General features: G+C 37.2%; 1 protein-coding gene across 7 annotated transcripts in view; it reads left to right on the forward strand.

Moving 5' to 3' along the window:
* CFAP91 (cilia and flagella associated protein 91) overlaps positions 1-14,658 on the forward strand; it is a 144,009-nt gene that overhangs the window by 107,984 nt on the left and 21,367 nt on the right. For 5 of the 7 annotated variants that reach the window (XM_064594266.1, XM_045902945.3, XM_045902944.3 and 2 more), the window contains exon 18: positions 5,658-13,039. The exons of 1 other annotated variant lie outside the window; for it this stretch is intronic. The gene's annotated coding sequence lies outside the window, so the exon portion shown is untranslated. One more of the 7 variants, XM_054504221.2, reaches the window with a different exon arrangement.

Raw genomic sequence — 14,658 nt, forward strand, 5'->3', positions numbered from 1 at the left:
TTTCAGCTCACATCATGACCTCAGGGTCATGAGATCAAGCCCCATGTCAGCCTCTGTTCAGCATGGAGTCTGCTTGGGATTCTCTCTCTCTCTGAAATAAATAAAAATAAATCTTAAAAAAAAAAAAAGTACCTAACTCATCTGGTTCACAGCTGGAGAGGAATTTTCCTCAGGATGACTCATACCCTGACTCTCACCCATACCTGATTTAGAGGATAATTAGATGAGACTTAGTTGATGCTCTAATGAGTTAAGACTTTGGGGGCTATTGGGATGGAATGATTGTATTTTGCATGTGAGAAGGACATGAATGGTGGGGGGGGGGGCTGGGGTGGAGTACTACAGACTTATGTCCCTCCAAAATTCAGATGTTAAAGCCCTAACTTCCAATATGATGGTATTTGGAGATGAGGGCTATGGGAGATAGTTGGCTTAGATGAGATCATGAGGGTGGGTCCCCCATGATGCGAATGGTGCCCTTATAAGAAGAGACACCAGAGAGCTTGTTCTTTTTCCTTGCCATGTGAGGACCTGGCAAGAAGGCAGCCATCTACAAACCAGGAAGAGAGTTCGCCCCGGAAACCGGCCATGCTGACATCTTGATCTGGGACTCCTAGCATCCAGAACTGTGAAAAAATGAATTTCTGTTGTTTAAGCTACCCAGTTATTTTGTTAAAGCAGCCTGAGCTAAGACACTTATGTTTAAAGAGATTAAAGTCAACATTGAAATTTTCAAGAGAACTGGAAATGATACAAATGATATAGCAGATTTCAGTAATCAGCAGTAATCAACATGAGAAACTCAGTGAATGGATTTAAGAGCAGGATAAATACAACTATGGAGAAAACTAATAAATTAGAAGATAGGTCAGAAGAATTTGCCTAGAAAGAATAAAGGAACAAAAAGGTGGAAACTACAGAGGAGATGCAAGGATAGATATAGGATAACTTAATCATTAGGAAGAGACAAAAAGATAGTAGAAATGGACCATTGATTCAAGAAATCTGACTACTAAGAGAAGAAATATGTTGGGAAATACTATGAAATGTGAATTTTTAAAAACCAATGAAAGACTCAATATTTAATAAGCCTTCTTAACCCCAGGCAAAAAAATATTAAAAATCTATACCTACATACACTTTAATATGACTGCTGAAAACAAAAGAAAGAATCTTTAGAGTTTTCAGAGGAAAAGGATGTGAATTACCTTCAGAAGAGCAATAATTAAACTGAAGTTGACTTCTCATCAGAAACAAAGCCAGAAAATAAAGGAATGATAGCTTCAAAATGCTGAAATAGTATAATAACAAAGGATCTATAACATGCAAATATGTCCGTCAAGAATGACAATGAAAGACATTTTCAGATAAGTGAAACAAAATTTGTCACTAGGAGATCTTCACTACAAGAAATTACTAAAGGGTGTTTTTCAAATAGAAGGAAAATTATCCCAGTTGGAAATTTGGAGATAAAGAATATGTGGCTATTTACTGACTGCTTAAAAAAAAACAATAAGAAAAAGCAACAGCAGTGACATTACAATTACACAGCATAAGTAGTGTGGGAGTCCAAAATCCGTGTGTGGGCTAAATTGTTCTAAGCCATTTGCAGTATCTAGGAGCGGGATAGAGTGTTATTTAACATTATCTTTGATGACTCAAGGCAACAGTTTGTAACCTCTAAGGTAACTCCTAAAGCATAGTAGAAAGACGTAGGACATCTAAACTAATAGAAGAAAATGGAATAAAAAAAAAAAAACCCTCAATATAAACAGAAGATAGAAAGGAGAGAAAAAGGAAACAAAACCAATAGAAAGCACTGGATAAAATGGTAGGTGTTTATCACTGATTCATCATTAATTTATATTAAATGTAAATAGCTAAATGCTCAAAGTCAGAATTTGTCAGACTGAATAAAAATAAATGCTGTTTGTAAGAGGCACATACAAAATCTAAATATACAGAATGCTTACAAGTTAAAGGATAAAAAAATATACCATAAAAAAAAATCACCCACAGGAAAGCAGATACAACGATATTAATATTAGACAAAGAAGACTTTAAGGCAGAAAGTCCTACTAGACAAAATGAAGGACACTTCATAAAGATAAAGGTTTTAATTCATTGGGAAGGTATGAGTCACAAATAGGAATGTATCTAGTAACATGGCCTCAACCTTTGTAAAGTAAACTTAATAGAACTGCACGGAGAAACAAATCCAAAATAATGCTAGGAAATTTTAATCTCTATCAGGAACTGAGGAATAAAAGGAAATGGAAGATTTGAAATACATAATTAAGAAATTTGACCTGGGGCGCCTGGGTGGCTCAGTCGTTAAGCGTCTGCCTTCGGCTCAGGTCATGATCCCAGGGTCCTGGGATCGAGCCCCGCATCGGGCTCCCTGCTCAGCCAGGAGCCTGCTTCTCCCTCTTCCACTCCCCCTGCTTGTGTTTCCTCTCTAGCTGTCTCTCTCTCTGTGTCAAATAAATAAATCTTTAAAAAAAAAAAGAAATTTGACCTAAAGCACATTTATAGAATATTATACCTAACAACTACTGAATGCATATTATTTAAGAATACACACAACAAACATGTACAAAAACTGACTATATATGGTCATAAAGCAAGTGTCAACCATTTCAAAGAGTTGAAATCCTGCAAAGTGTGTTCTTTGATAAAAATGCAAGGAAACTAGAAATCAGTGATAATTCTAATATATTTGAAAATTAAGAAATACAGATATAGACAATCTGTTCATCAAAGAAAGTGTGATAATAGAACTAGAAAATACTAGAATACTAGTATTCTAGATACTAGAATACTAGAAAAATGACAAAAATGCTATGTATGTATCAAACTTGTGGAACACTGTTAATGTGACGCTTAGAAATTTGTAGTCTTAAAGGCATTTATTTGAAAAGGTGAAAATAAGACTAAGCATCCTTTTCAAGAAATTATAAAAAGGACAGTAAATTAGATGCAAAAAAGCAAAAGGAAAGAAAAAACATAAAATTTTGAAGAAAAACATGCATAAGTTGGGGGGAAAAGAATTTAATAAAACAAAACAGACATGTCTTCTGATTTTAGGTAGGATGTAGTAGGTAGCTGCAACATTTAAAGAAAATGGATACATTGTAAACATCATTATTTTTAAAGACATCGGAGAGCTATGGAAATCAAAGGGACTAGATGAACTATAACAGCAGAGGAAAGTCCTTCCTAAGTGATCTGAGATCACTGGCCATTTTCTTGCCTTGGGGCATTGGCCAAGTTTGGGTACAAGCTGGGGCTCAGGCTTGCCAAGGGCAGAGGGTCTTTATTTACTAGGGGAAACAAATCAACAAGGCTTTTAAAATCAGTATGGGCTGGCATGATGGATTACAATCAAGAGGAGTCCTGAATGTATGGCCAAATTTCCCCACAGAATGTCAGCAGTAGATTTTTATTTTATTTATTTATTTATTTATTTTAAAGATTTTATTTATTTGACAGAGAGACACAGCGAGAGAAGGAACACAAGCAGAGGGAGTGGGAGAGGGAGAAGCAGGCTTCCCACTGAGCAGGGAACCCGATGCGGGGCTCGATCCCAGGACCCTGGGATCATGACCTGAGCCGAAGGCAGACGCTTAACAACTGAGCCACCCAGGCGCCCCAGCAGTAGATTTTTAGTGGATAAACATTTTACTAGTGAAAACATGTTTGAATCTATCATGTGTTATTTAACCAGCTGTTTAAATGGTGATCTTCACTCAGTCTCATGGATTTAACCATTGTTAATTTATTGTTCCATGATTTTTTTTGTTTTTTTTTCCAGAAATAGCTGTATGTTCTGACTTGCCTACCTCACTGATACTTGATGGCTTAGCACTGATAACCTTTCAGTGTGAGTTTTTGAGTCAGATTAAGATTGAGATTTTTCTAAATAAGTAAACTACCCTTATCCACCATTATGGAATACTGAATGGCTTTGGGAAATTAGCTTTTGCTGTAGACTTGATAATATTTTTTAATGAATCCAACCTAAAATTACAAGGCAAAACAGAGCTTATATGGCAGAATTTACACTATGGTAAAATCATTTCAATGGCAACTAACATTAAATCACAAATAATGGCAAGCTGCTTTATATACTTCCTGTGCTGTCACAAGTTAAAACAAGAAGCACGATTTTAATTCCCACACATAGTTGCAGTGAATATGTTTTCTGAGTTTACACCTCCAGGAGCATTTTCTGGACCTTGAAACAAGTGCAGAGGAAATTTTCCTACATCAAAGTCTCTAACTGTGGGATGGAGGAATGTCCACTTAACCTTCTACTGGAAGCAATTAATATACATTGTAATGACATGCTAAGAGGGAAATATCAAGAGAAGAATCTAATGGAGTTCTGTAAATGCCTCCCAAGCAATAAATACGCACAATGAAAAGCTTATGCTCATGGATTGATATCAGTGTTGGCAGCATGCATCTGTGTGACAGACATGTTCCAAGCTGAAATGGGGGTGTGTGTTGGGGGGTCTCACTGTAAATGTTTATCGGCTATTGGTGACATGTAATCAGTTTTGATGATCTGAACCTTAATTGAGCAAAATGTTATCCCCTAAATAAGACTTCCATTTTTCTCATTAGTAGACTTATATTAAAAACAAACCTGTAGTCAATTATTATTACTATCTTTTGAATTTTATCAAAAATTTTGTGAAAGTTTGTTTTCTCTCGTTGAGGACCTACATAACATCCTCAATTTTGTTTATTGGCCCCCAAAGTCTAAAATTCTTACTATCAGGCCCTTTGCAGAAAAAGTTTGTCAATTCCTACTATGTAGCAGTTAAAATGAATGAAGAGATTCATATATTTCTGAGATTCATCCATGTTGTAAGTATCAGATCCAAAAAAGAAAACTACAGTATGAATCTATTTATATAAAGTTTAAAATCAGCACTAAACTATGGCATTTAGGAGGTAAAGATAGAAGAAAATCAAGAAAGTGAATATGGAAAAAATCAAGTAAAAATCAGAATAGTGATAACTTTTAGAGAATAGAGATGGTTGTGATTGGGAAGGAGTAAGTGGGAGCTTATAGGACTTCTTGACCTGGGTGGTATTTACACAGATGAATATTTAACATTAATTCACTAAGCTGCACATTGGTGTTCTGTTATTTTCTCATATGTGTCATATTCCTTGATTAAAAGCTAGAAATATGTTTGCATATATACAAACATATGTGCATTCATGAGGCCTACAATAAACATTAAATATTTCTGGAAAGATCAACAAGAAATTGGTTAAGTATTTGTCAGTAGACCTGGGGACTGAAGGGAAACAGATATACTTTCCTCATGTTTATATCCTTTTGTAGTTTAAATTTTTTTACAGTGTACACAAAGTAAGTTTTCAGTTATAATTCAGTTAATGTAAGGCTTGTAAGTCCTGTAATTTGGAAACTGAGACCCTGTGAGTTAAGAAACATTTGGGTCATGGGGCTCATAAGTAGCAGAGCTGGGATATGTCTGGTGATGTCTGGCTTCTGAACCAAGGCTCTTTGTAATTGTATCACAGTAATTTTTTGTATGTATTGGTCTGATAATGATTGTTTCTTAAAAGATGACATAATCAAACATTTGTGGGGTTTTTGTGTGTTTTTTTTTTTACAGATTATCTTTTTTAAAAAGAAGCTATACAAATCATCATATGGAATTCCAATAATCTATGCTTCTCCCAAGATGTGCAGCTTTTATGGACTTGTCAATGTGTAATTCATGAGGAAAGATCTTTCTTCTCCATAAACTTCCAATAATTTAAAATTATTTTCAGTCATAATAATCAAACAAAGGAGTTTATTCTCTTCAGTGTTTCCCAGATGCTTTACTTCAAGAGAAAATTTTCTCATGTCTCATTTCAACATTTTGTTAACTAAGAGGATATTCTGGCTTGCTGAATCAAACAAAAAGAAATGTTATTGAATATTTCTTACGTAGTTTTGGCTTGATATCCATAGTCCATTGACCTTATCTGCTAAGTTTGAAAGCATGCATACCCCATGACCTGGCACTTCATCTCCTAGATATATATGCAGGAGAAATACATGAGTGTGTGCACCAACAGGCATGACAAGAATGTCCACAGCAGTACTTTTCATGATAGCCCCTAAACTAGAAACCCAAACATCCATTGACATTGGAATAGAAAAACAAGCTGTGGTATATCCATACAATGGTCCATCAACTTACCATTGAGCTTTAGATCTAAGAAGAATATTCATGCAATACCCATAGAGAGGGTGCTGTTGGGGAACAATCTGTCCGTCCTGTGTGTTGACAAACATCACGATCCCTCCTCATTTAAAGATTGGTAAATATGAAAAAAACAAAAGTCTCAACAACAAATCTACATGGGCCCCATATGCATGTTACTCTGAAAACAGAATAAAAGCCTATCTTAGAAAATATCCTTCTCTAGGAAACAGGAAAAGCTTCAGAAGCTATCTGCTTGATGATTTTAATAGGAGGCAAAAAGAAATGGCCTCTTAGGAAACTGCAGCAGAGAATAAGAAGAGCAGACGCCAACAAACAGACGCAGGCTGAAAAGAAAAGAAAGCTGGCTAAGATGAAAAAAAAATACAAAAAGATTAAAAAATCCAGTGAAACACATTTGGATGCAGTTAAAAGAACAGAAATATCAAAGCAGAGAATAAAAGAGGTGATGTTGCTAACAAATTTATTGTCATCCAGTATGGTTTGGGAAGGATAAGGAGATGAAAATGACAAAGAGGTTAGCTCTGGATCACCAATCCTAAAGCAATAGGAACCAAAACAAATAAAAATAAAGTTATAATAAAAGATTTTCTGAGCTGAAAAAATACTTGATCATATAAATTTGAAAAGATTTACCTTGTATTAGGAAAACTGTGATCAGGGTAACTTATTTTCACCAGAGAATCACTGACACACAGATAAGTACTGCACAAGTAAGGAGGCAGTTGCGTTTTGTTTTGTTCCTCTAAAAATGCTAACCTGGGGGCGCCTGGGTGGCTCAGTCAGTTAAGCATTTGCCTTTGGCTCAGGTCCTGATCCCAGCATCCTGGGATCAAGCCCCGCATTGGGCTCCTTGCTTGGGGGAGTCTGCTTCTCCTTCTCCCGCTCCCTCTGCTTGTCTCTCTCTCTCGCTCCCTCTCTTTCTCTGTTAAATAAATAAATAAAATCTTTAAAAAAATAAAAATGCTAACCTGAATGAGGTAATAGTTATTCACTTGTAAAATAAAAAATCAGTAACCCAAGACAAAATGAGAAGCAGCAAATTAGGCATGATGGGATAGGAGATGGGGGCGGGGTGGGGGGTTGCTATACAATAGCAGGCAACAGCTGACTTATTCTGTAAATAGCCAGATAGTAACTATTTTAGGTTTTTCTGGCCAGATTCTGTTGCAATTACTCAATTCTGCCATTATAAGGGGAAAGTGGCAATGGATAACACATAGAAGGAACATGGCTGTGTTCCAATAAAACTTTACAAAAACTAGCAGCAGCCAGATTTGGCCCGTGAGCTGTAGTTGGCCCATCCCTGCTGTATAGCAATGAACTAAAGTTAAAATCAACACCTGAAAAAGTGTTTTTAAAGTGGCTTTTAATAAAGAACATATCATGAAACAGAATATTTTCTAAAACAGTATTTATCTTTATGCAGTCTTCTAAAACTAAGATTTGTATTTAGACAAAAAGAAAAATACAAGGTATTACAGAATTCTCATTAGTTCATTGAAGTTTACCAGGAGAGGAAAACTTTGTTTCTGTTACTAGGAACCTTCTCCTTATAATGGCTTTAGTTAAAACACCTGAACTTTAATAACCTTTGCTCTTAAAAATAAAACACCTTGGGTGATAAACAAAACTCATGTTTAAAGCCATGTGATCATGGCAGCTGAAGCCATGTAGTTGGCTGGGACTAGACTAGTATAATCAATAGCAATATACAATCGCAATGAACTGATTTGTAAGGTAGAAAACTTTTTTCATGGATGCATAATCATATATAGTGAATCCTTGTGCCACTTAACAAAGGCATTGCCTCTTCCCAACATGCTTAAGAACAGGCAAAGTAAAATCCAAGGAAGAAGTGTGTAGTGTGAGTTAAGGATCTCTTTGGGATGAGAAACGTAAGCACAACATTGTTAGAGATTCCAAAGCCTTAAGTGCAGAACTCCTAGACAGACAGTTTAAAGTCTGAGTATATGTTGATTCAAGGGAACCCTCATCCCCCTCCTCAATTCTGGACCATGGTACCCACTTGGGAGTAGAGTTGCACCTACTAAGATGACTTGGAGTACTTTTATGCAGCAAGCTGCACAGAGAGGCTTACAGACCCAGTTACCAGTAGAATGGAGAATGCCTGCCGGCATATACGCACTTAGCACTGGCCTCCAACTGTGCTTACCACTTGTGGAGCAAAGGCCAGGCTAGCCCCTTAGCAGTGGAGTAGCAGGGAGGTTAAGAGAATATGCTCTGGAGCCAGTGGTCTGGATCGAAATCCCAGTCCAATGACAGTGTGTCCTCAGACAAGTTACTTAATCTCCTTAAGTTTTAGCTTCCTCAAATCTAAAATGGTATAACCACAGAATGGACATCATCAGGTTGGTATGAAGATGTAATGAATTAATTCATGTAAAAGGCTTAGGACAGCAGCTGCCATATGGTAAGCATTCAGTAAGTACCATTTAGCTGTTTTTATTATCACTATGGGATAGACGCAAAGGATATGGGTAGAGCAAAGTAACTACATCTGCTACACAGAATGTGGTTCAGTGGGTGTCAGAGGCTAACTGATCAGATGAATTTCTCCATTTCACTTGGGGATGAGTAAGAGAGAGAGAGGAATGAGTGCCCCATGTTCTTTAGAATCTTGAAGTGTTGATGATACTCACTCTCTACCAGACACCAGAGCAGTAGAAGGAAACCATAAGTATTGTGAAGAAGAATTTCCCAGAAAACTTAACGAAAACCATTGAAGGAGGCTTCTTTTATTCCAGGTGTCAAATGTTGAAAAAACTGGAAACAAAGGCTGTAATAGTTCTTAACCACGGTTGCATGCTAAAGTCATTGAGTACTTTAAAAAATTGGGTCTTGGGCCTCACCAGATCCAGGCGAGGGTATTTGTTTAAAGCTTCCCAAGTGATCTAATGTACATTCACAAATTTAGAATAGGAGAAACCGGGGCGCCTGGGTGGCTCAGTCGGTTGGGCGGCTGCCTTCGGCTCAGGTCATGATCCCAGGGTCATGGGATCGAGTCCCACATTGGGCTCCCCGCTCTGCGGGGAGCCTGCTTCTCAACCTCTCCCACTCCCCCTGCTTGTGTTCCCTCTCTCGCTGTGTCTCTCTCTGTCAAATAAATAAATAAAATCTTTAAAAAAAAAAAAAAAAGAATAGGAGAAACCTTTCCCAAGGAAACTGTCCCTCCCCAAGTATTTACCATTCAGAAACTTACCATGGGAGACGTGTCTTTAGTCCAGGCTTTAATGATATTTTATTTCTAAAGCCTCAAGGATTCCAAAGACCAGGAAAAAAATTGTGGGAGCAAACACAGATACTGGGCACAATCATAGAACTGACTTCCTCTGCCATTGCCCATCTCACACTTGATTGTAATTGTCTGTGTAACCATCTCTCTCACCAATTGGACTGTTAGCTCTGAGGGGAGGGCAGGAGCTGTGCCTCCTGAGTACATTTGTTTTTATTCCTCGTGCCTGGCACAGTCTCTGGCACATGGTAATCTCTCAATAAGTATTTCTTGAATGAAATTCTACATAATGTTTGTAAAAGCAAATACTTGTATGATTTTGAAGAACATTTGTGATGTCTTGGTATTTTATGGTATGAAATGAGTTTTTAAGAGTAAAATTCTAATTTATAATATTCATTTCTAGCAAATAAATGTTTAACTTGTTGTGATTCAACTGGTGAATGTTGTGAAGGAACCAAGTAAGTCTATACTACATCCCGAAGGGAGTTTTTCCCGCTTATTCTGGACAAATAACATTAACAACTTAAAAAACCTCCAACAGAGGTTTTAGAGAAGATGCAGAAATGTTCTTCTCAATATTTTTAATAAAGGTTAAAGGCATCATATTAAAATAGTACCATAAAATCGGCTTCTAAAGAAGAGGCCAGCAATTCTCCTCCACTAATAGGTAGGTAGGTAGGGAGGGAGGGAGGTAGGTAGGTAGGTAGGTAGGTAGGTAGGTAGGTAGGTAGATGGATAGACAGACAGACTAGACAAAATTGTCAAAAACACCCATTTTAGGGCACTAGAAATCTATCAGAGATGGCCAACACATTGAAAACCTGCTAAAGATTCAGGTAAGAACAGCTCAGGTCTACTCTCCCCGCAGCCCCCATGCAGCTCAGTCTGCAAGAATGGCAGTCTTCCAGTCCAGCAGCTTTGCTGCCAGAGAGGAAAGACTTGATTTAGGGTGGGGAGATGGAGAGAAATCTTATGACATTGTAGGCTAAAGGTAGCACCTTCTTCTCAGTAGCTGATAGAAAAATTAAATAAGTACAGTTTTAGATGATTTGAACAACACTACTCACTGCCTTGACCTAATGCTAATCAGAACACTACATCTAACTACCACAGGATATGCATTCTTCTCAAGTGTACCTAGGACATTTGCTGAGATAGGCCATATCCTGTGCCATAAAACAAGTCTCAATAAATTTCAAAGAACTGAAATCTTATGAAATATATTCTCTGGACACAAATAATTGAATTAGGAATCAAAAGTAAAAAATAAGGTTAGAAAATTCCCAAACATTTGGACATTAAACAATATATTTCTAAATAAACTTTGGATCAAATAAGAAATCACAATGGAAGTTAGAAAATACTTTGACCTGAATGATTAAGAAAATACAATTTTGAAATTTATGGGATGCAGCTAAAGCAGTGCTTAGAGAGAAATAATTTTATATACTCCTGAGAAAAGAGGTTTAAAACCAAGTGAGTTTCCAAAATAGGAAAGATACAAAAAGAAAAAGTAAACCCAAAGTTAAGTAGTAAGGTGGATATTTTAAGAACAGAAATCAATGAACAGAAGACTTACAAACAACAGAGATAACAAAGCCAAAATTTAGTTCTTTGAAAAGATTAATAAAATTAATTCCTAGCAAAATTAGTTTAAAAAAGAAAACACAAATTATCAATGTCAAAATGAGAAGGGCTATCACCCCAATGAAAGAAGGTACGTCACTACAGATCCTACAGGCATTAAAAGACGAATAAGGGAATATTTGGAAAATTTATAACAATAAATTTGATAGCTTACATGAAATGGACAAAGTCCTTGAAACACAGAATTTACCAAAACAGATATAATAAAATACAATATCTGAATAGCTCATTACCTTTTAAATTGTTTATCAAAAGATTTTCCCTCAAAGAAACATTCAGGACCAGATGGTTTCAGTGGTGAATTAATAAATCAATCAAATAAATTCAATCCCATAAATTCATCAAACATTTAAGGATACTGATACAAATTTTATACAAACTCAGAAAATAAAGAGGAAACACCTCCCATCACACTTTAAGAGGCCAGTAAAATCATGATACCAAAACCTAACAAAGATAAGAAAATAAGGTTAAAGATTTATATCCCTCATGAATATAGATGCTAAAAGTCATTAACAAAATGTTACCAAATCAAATCCAGCACTACACAAATGAAATAAAAACCAGGACAATACATCAGGACCAGTAGATTTATTCCAAAGATGTAAAGTTGGTTCAACATTCAAAAATCAATATCATTCACCATATTAATAGAAAAAAAGATAAAAGCATTATGATCTTAATAATTGAAGAAAAAATTCAAATTCTACACTCATTTAGGATTAGAAATTCTCAAAAAACTAGGAATAGAAAGGAACTTCTTCAATCTAACAAAAGAATCCATACAAAATCCTACAGCTAGCATAATAGCCAATGGTGAAATACTGAATGCCACCCACCTCAAAACTGGTAACAAAGCAAGGATATCCACCCCACCTTCCTATTCAATATTGCTTCTAATTGGTGCAATAAAGTAAGGGGGAAAAAGCATAAAGACTGGAAAGGAACAAGTAAAACTAAAAACATTTTGCAGAAAACATAATTATTTACACAGAACAACCTAAGAAACACTAAAGAACAACTACTAGACTTATTTAACAAAGTTAAAGGACACAGGACAATATACAGAAAAATACGTATTTCTATATACTAGCAACAATTGGAAGATGCAAAGAAAAATTAAATTCTATTTACAGGAGCGCCTGGGTGGCGTTAGGTTAAGTTAGGTTAGGTTAAGTGTTAGGTTAGGTTAAGTGTCTGCCTTCAGCTCAGGTCATGATCCTAGGGTCCTGGGATTGAGCCCCCCATCAGGCTCTCTGCTCAGTGGGAAGCCTGCTTTTCCCTCTCCAACTCCCCCTGCTTGTGTTCCCTCTCTTGCTGTCTCTCTGTCAAATAAATAAATAAAATCTTTTAAAAAATTCTATTTCAGTAGTATCAAAAGACCTAAATGCTTAAAACTTAATAAATTTAACAAAAGACATAGAAGACCTCTGCACTGAAAACTACAAAATACCATGAAAAAAATTAATGACCTAAATGAAGAGATATACAATGTTTGTGAACTAGAACACACATTATTATTATGATGTTGACTCTCCCCATATAGATCTATAGATTCAATGCAATCATCAACAACACAGGCATTTTAACTTTGATAAGTTGATTTTAAAATTTACATGGTAAACTAAAGGACTACGAAAAAGCCAAAACAATTGTGAGCAAAGTTTAATGGTTCATGCTACCTGATATCAAAACTTGCTCTAAAGCTGATTCCAGGAATTGCTATAAAGACAGCATAATGTTAGCATAAGGATAGGTAAATAGATAAATGTTACAGAATATGGGGTCTAGATATAGGCCCATACATTTACAGTTAATTGATTTTTGACTAAGCTGGCAAAGCTATGTAATGGGGAAAGGAAAGTCTCTTCAACAACTGGTGCTAGAAAAACTGAATAAATAAAGGGGGGAAATGAGTCTTGATACCTACATCACACCAAACACAAAAATTAATTTGGGATGGATCTCAGAATTAAAAGCTTAAACAATAAAGCTCCTTGAATAAAACATAGGAGAATGTCTTCGTGACTTATCTGCAGAGGACCCAAAAAATACTAATCATAAAAAAAAAAAAAGGCTGATATGCCTATAGATTCTTCTGAGGAAAGGTTGTTCACCATTATGACCAATATGGACACAAAACCCAACACAGCAAGGTCTTGGGCTTCTGAAATAGGCTTTCTTGTTCCATTGATCACTTTTCTCAAAAGGAAAGCCTTACTACAAACCACCTGTGTCATCCCTTTGTACAGAGAAGGGAACGGAGATGTACACAGAGAGGAAATGAGATATCCATTAGCATTGGTGATATCAGCAAAATAGCAGAGTGGCCTGCTCCAAACTCCTGTCCCTCCAGGAAGCACATAGATTCTATAGATTCAAACAGCAACAACTAGAACCAACTTTGCCAGAACTCTTGAAAAAGTCAAAGGTTTCTAACAACCAAGCAGATGCTGAATCAAGAAAAGGACAACTTAAAAATGGTAGCAAAGTGATCACGGGACTCTGGGAAAGATGACAGAATAGGAGGATCCTAGGCTCACCTCATCCCACGGATACACATATATAACACCCACATCAGTGGTTGTTATATATATATGTTATATATGTCAACATGCCCTTGACATAACCCAGAAAATGACTTGAAGATTGGCAGAACAGACTCTCCACAGCTAAATGTAGAGAAGAAGCCACAGTGAAAATGGTAGGAAGGTCGATGATGTGATCAGGAACTAAACTGACCCAGGAGACGGTATGCAGGAGGGAGGGACCCACAGGTGTGGGGAGAGGAGACGAGCAGACCCCAGTCCAGACACCCCAGGCACAAGGGACCTGTACTGGGAAGACGAACCCTCATAACATTTGGCTTTGAAAACCGTATGACCTAACTTTGTGCATTCTTACAATCAGTGGGGCTTAACACCTGGAATGTTAAAAATCAGTGAGCCCACCCCCGGGGAGAGCTGGAGGGTGATAGGAAACTGAGTCCCTGCCCTTAAAAGAGACAATGTAACAAACAGCCCCATGGAGATACAGCATAGAAGCAGCAGTTTGAAAAATGCTTGGCATATAGGGGAGGGAGATTTGTTCACTAATCTCAGAGCATATGCTGGAGGGGCAGGGATCTTTGGGAGACTTCAGCAAGAACAAAAGAGCTGGCAGACACCATTTCCCTTCCCTGCCCCCTAGCCTAGATAAAAGGACACCTGTGAGAACCAGCACAATGTGAATACCCTCACCTAGCTTGCTAACAATGCACCCTGCACCCCACCCCCTTCTGAAGACTGCCCCCTCCAGCCCAGCCTTAGCAAGAGTTTTCCTAGGTGGCTGCAGGTTCCCTCCTGCAGCAGACCAGGTGGGACCTTGCTGTCACCGCATCCCTGTTATCCACATATTCTCCAGCAGATCCACTCCATCAAACATGCCCTTGACAGGAGTCCATCCAAAGCAGCACCATAGCCTGGCAGTATGCAAGCAGGCCTGACCAGGGTCAGC

Source organism: Mirounga angustirostris, unplaced genomic scaffold (assembly GCF_029215605.1).
Source record: "Mirounga angustirostris isolate CCGP_5_RB_7025 unplaced genomic scaffold, mMirAng1.0.hap1 SCAF_1, whole genome shotgun sequence".
NCBI lineage: Eukaryota > Metazoa > Chordata > Mammalia > Carnivora > Phocidae > Mirounga > Mirounga angustirostris.